Genomic DNA, 5,183 nt, shown 5'->3' on the forward strand with positions numbered 1-5,183 from the left:
GCTGGAGCAGAGAGGGGAGGAGGAAGGAGGGGTGGATTCAGGGAGGAGGGGTGGGGCAGAGAGGGGGATAGAAGGAGGGTTGGGTGCAGGAGGAGGGGTGGAAGAAGGGATGGGGTTAGGAAGGAGGGGTGGGTTCAGGGAGGAGGAGTGGGGGGGCGGGTGGAAGGAGGGGTGGGGCATGAGGGGGTAGAAAGAGGGGTGGGTACAGGGAGGAGGGGTAAGAGGAGGGTGTGGGCAGGGAGGAGGGGTGGGGCAGAGGGAGGGTGGAGAGGGGGGGGGGCCGGGAGGGGGAGAGGGGGCGAGGAGAAGGGCAGGGAGGAGCGGGTAGGGGAGGCCTTCCAACGAAGGAGATGCCTGCCACCCTGAGTCTTGGCAGACGAAGCTTGTCTGGTGCACAGGTGGGTGCAGGGCACCCCAGGCGGAGGGTAGGGCAGGAGCCAAAGTTTGCGGCTCGGAGGGCTGTGGCCAGCTTGGCAAGGCCAGGAGATGGGCGTGGTCAGAGTAGGCTGTGGGGAGGGGCAAATGTGCAGGGCTGGATCTGGAGAGCTTTGTAAGGCCTGCTAAGGGCTCGGACTGTATGGGGGGGTGAGACGGGGGCGGGGGGGAGTGGTGGTTTGTGGGGGGCTGGCCTACAAAGAACAGCCTTTAGGTGCCAGTCCATATATCAGGCCGAGGCCAACTTTCCAGGTTGTAGCCTTGCTTTTCAGTCAGTGCCCCCCGTGTTGCTTAAAGCCTGTGGCCGTTGCACCTTGTGTTTGTTGCCACGGGCTCCAGAGTTCTGGAGGCCGGGAAGACGGAGATCAAAGTGTCGGCTGACCCGGTGTCTGCGAGGGGCCCCCACCCCTGCCTTGTAGATGGCTGGCTTTGAGTTTTATCCTCCAGGGGCAAGAGCAGCGTAGAGAGGTTTTTAAGCAGTTCAGAATTCCTATCTTTTCTTTCATTTCTACAGCCTAGTGCAAGACACAGGGGATCAGGATGGAAGGGGCGGGGGTGGGGGGGTGACGAGGAAGGAGAGAGGGGGAGGGAGACAGAGAGAAAGAGAGCTGGGGGTGGGGGAGGGGGAGACAACTGTCTTTGTTGGGAAATACTTGGATGAAAGTGTGGGGTGGACTTGACTCCCACCTCCTCAGGGCGACAGGGTGATGAATTTGGGCCAGGGAGGAGGGCAGAGGGAGCAGGGGGTGTGGAGGACAGGCCGGGCTCCTGGATGGTGGCTGCTATAGGCCCCAAGTCTGCCGGGGGAGGGGCAGGTCTGGGTGGAGACAGCAGGGGGCTCATGGGCCCCAGGAATCGGTAGAAATCTTAGGGGAGGGTTTGGATGCAAGAGTCCAGAGAACCTGATGAGCTTGGAGTCAGTCACAGCCATGCCGTGAGGATGAGAGGCACCCCCACCCCCGTGGACATCTGGCCACCTGTGCGTGACCTCCACTCTGAGCCTCTTGCTGGGCTCTTAACAGAGCTTCCTAAAGGAGGATTGGGGGCCCGGGTGTGGTATCTGTGACTGTCCCTGTCCGTCTTGGCAAGGAGTGTCCTCTTTTAAGTACCACCAAGGGGACAGAGCCCAAGGGAGATTAAGAAACCCTAGTTTCCTTTTCTGGACAGAGCTGGCTTCCTCATTTGCTGTCAGGTCCCCGCTCTGTCCTTCTGTGCCCAGCTCTGTGCCCGGCAGGCTGACGGAGCATTGTCCAAGCGTCCTTGCCTTGTGGCTTTTGACTGGGTCCACCAATGGGAGGTCAGGTGGGCAGGACAAGAGGAAAGGGAGGCTATTTATTTCTCCAGCTTCTCCTCTGCTTTCCACCAGGGCTCTGACAGGGTTCCATCCTCCAAGGCTGCAGCGCCTGTTGACAGGCTAGACTCCGGATGCCTCCCTCTGTCTTGGTGTCCTTGACCCTGCCCACACCTCTACCAATTCATTACTTCTCTTTATTTACTTTATGCGTGTGCCTGCTGCTGGGTTTTGCAGTTGGGGTCGTCAGATAAAACAGAGGGGGCCCAGTTCCATCTGAATTTCAGATAAGCAACGATACTCATAGTGTAAGTATGTCCTAAATATTGCATGGGACATACTTACCCTAAACAATTCCTTGCTTGTTTATCTGAAATTCATATTGAACTATATATACATTCTTTTTCTTTCCGAATCTGACAATTGTACTTGTAGGGTCCCTGACTAATACACTAACATGTCCCTAACGGGTCATGGGGCATTTCATGCCACGTAGAGACGGGACTAAGGGCTGCTTCCTTCTCAAGTTGGGACAGTGGGAGCCTGCCCTGGGGACCAGAATGGAGCCTAAAGATGAGACTGGCCCAGACATCACCCCACTTGCTGGCAGTGGCCCCTAAAATGCCCCCGGGACGATGGACAGAGGCATTCCGGCCCCTTTCTCCCATGAGCAGGTCCTGGCCATTAGCAGTGACGTGGCCAAATTCTCAGCAACTTTGAGGTCACAGAGCCTTGAGGGTGTTGGCAACCAGGACAAGGACATTTGGAAAGAGAGGGCATTAGAGAGATCTGGAGTCCTTCCGTGAACTATAAACCGGGTTTGGGGTCAGATTGAATGCCCTTTCTATCACTACCCAACCCTGTGATTCTGGGCCTCAGTTTCCCCATCCATAGCATGGGACAGTGATTCCTATAGGACAGGCTGCAGGGAGATTAAGGACTGCTCAGGGCACTCAGACAGGAAGCAATCAGCACTCATGTGAGGCCTGCCCACCTCCTGAGGCCCAGCCTCTTGTCCTCTGAATTAGTAAATATTTGCTGCCTTAACAAATCCCAAAACATACAATGGCTCAAACACAATAGTGTATTCCTCGCTCTTGAAAATCCACACACAGCTGTCATTCTTCCTGGGCAAATGGCTCTCCGCCCAGAGGTGATTCGGGGGCCCAGGCTGCATCTGTGGGTAGCTCCGCCAACGCCATCGGGGCCACCGGGGTCATGTGTGCTGAGGTGCAAGCAGAAAGACCATGAAAGATGACACATGGAACATTCTACCAGTCGGGCCTGCCAGTGGTAGACGCTCCTCACGTTATATTGGCCAGCGCTTGGTCCCCTGGCCGCTTGTCCCTTCACACAGGCTGGGAAATGTTTTCTGGCCCCGTTCCCAGGAAGAAGGGGAAACAGGTCCTGTGGCAGCCAGCAGCCCCGGCCACACTTCCTTGCCCCCGGAAACGACTTGAGTGACAACACCCGGGAGGGCTTGCGAGGAGGCCCCAGGAGAAGGTAGCTCCAAAGAAATGAGGCTGTGAGTCTTGGTGTGGGTTCCCCCAGGGAACAGGCAAGAATTTGAGTTTACGCGGTGAATGCAGGAAGGGATCCCACAAAACGTGGCGGGGGCGGGTAGGGAAGTGAAACAGAAGAGGGAAGTCAGCTAAGAGAGGGCGCGCTCTCGGGCCAGTGAGCCCTGTGGGCAGCCGAAGCTCAAAGCCGGCTGGGGACTGGAACGCCAGTGTGGGACGAGCCTCGGAGTCATCCTGTTACAGGAGGGGGACATCAGTCAGTGGTTGAGGGCTGCTCCTGGGAGGCTAATGATTCCCTGGCACTTATGTGGCCTCTAATGTGGCAAAGGATGCTTGAGTGAGATATGCAGGTGCTACCAGGTGGAAGCCTGAAGGCGTGGACCAGGTGGTCCGGGCAGGGGGTCCCGGGCGGGGCATCCACAGTGTCTGCTACACGCAGCAAGTTTGCAAGGGACACTCGATTTCCTATCAAATGGCCCCTTGAAGCGACAGGGCAGGGGTCAGCTCCCAACCTGCAGTCAATGTCCATCACCTGCGCCCTGGTCCGATGGCTCCCAGAAGAGGGGTCAGAGAGCCTGGAGGCAGCTGTGTGGCCAAGGGGTGAGCACTTGACTCGGAGTCCACTGACCCAGTTTGGAGCCCAGGTCTGTCGCTTCCTGGCTCGAGACTTTGGGCAAGCATGTCATCTCTTCTAAGCCCGGTCCATTCTCTGTTCACTTAACGACACTCACTGGGTGCCCACTGAACATGTGGCCATGACCGTCCTGGGCCCTGAGGATACAGCCAAGAACACGGGCAGCCCAGCCCTCCGGGACTCACAGGCGCTTGCAGCGCTGTGCCGTGGCCGTCCTCCAGGAAAACAGGCGGGGTGAGGGTCTGAAAAGCAGAGTACTCGCAATCCATTCTTGGAGGGCAAGTTCTGTTCTTTTGCAGCAGTATTTACGAAGCGTCTCCCCAGACCCTGTGCCTGCTCCTGGAAGGCGTTCATTCCAGCCAGATCCCTCTGCTGGAGGCGCCCACAGGGTCCACCTGTAAAATGGGTGTGCTCACTGCCCCTCTGCTGACATTCTGGAGAGGGGAGATAGCAGAATGTGTGTGTATATTGCAGGGTCTGGTGCAAAATGAAAATGCAACGCCCTTGTTCAGAGATCGTCAAGAGTCTCAAGGCAGCAATGGCAGAGCATGAAACTAAGTATTTCTGAGTCTGGGACCCCATGTGCCTGCACCTCCGTGAAATCTTGCTGCAAACAAAAGATTTTCTAAAGTGTGAAGCCCGTAGGAAGGGTGGTGAGTAACTGAGGACAGCAGGAGTCTGAATGATCACACGGGGAAAAGGCACCCACTCTGAGTCCAAGCCCCATCCTCTGGCCAGAGACACTGAGTCAGAGCGTCCGTCCTCACAAAGGGCCAGCTGGTCCTCTGACCTTGGCCAAGGCCCAGCCACCCTGTTCCCAGGTCAGAGGGGTTGGCAGCCTCAGGACGCAGGACTGGAGGCACAGACTGTCCAAGAATTGCAGGCTGCGTTTGGTGATACACAAGGACACCCGGGACTGGGGAAGCCTGTCTGGGCCTAGGTACCAGCTGCCCGGCTCCACACCGCCCCTGCTCAGGGAAAATGCTGCTCGGAGTGTGGCACTCCTGTGCATCCAGAAGCTATTGGTGTCCCCAGCGTGCTCAGCGGGGTTCACGGATGGCCCTCCTAGAAAGCCCTCATGATTTCACCTGGAAACACTCTCCTGGCTTTGGGATACTTAGAATGGCAAGGTCAAATGATGGCATTGAAACACACATTGACCTTGCTCCTCATCCCTGGGAGGTCCTTAAGACCCCCACAGTCTAGCCCCAGATTCTTAGCCTGTCTCTTAAGGTGTTTCCTGTTCCAGTCTAGACGCTCCGTAGTTCAGAAGTCTGGGTTCTCTGAGTCTCCGAAGGCTGAA

This window comes from Herpailurus yagouaroundi, unplaced genomic scaffold (genome assembly GCF_014898765.1).
Source record: "Herpailurus yagouaroundi ecotype Mexico unplaced genomic scaffold, PumYag 141, whole genome shotgun sequence".
In the NCBI taxonomy this organism is placed as follows: Eukaryota; Metazoa; Chordata; class Mammalia; order Carnivora; family Felidae; genus Herpailurus; species Herpailurus yagouaroundi.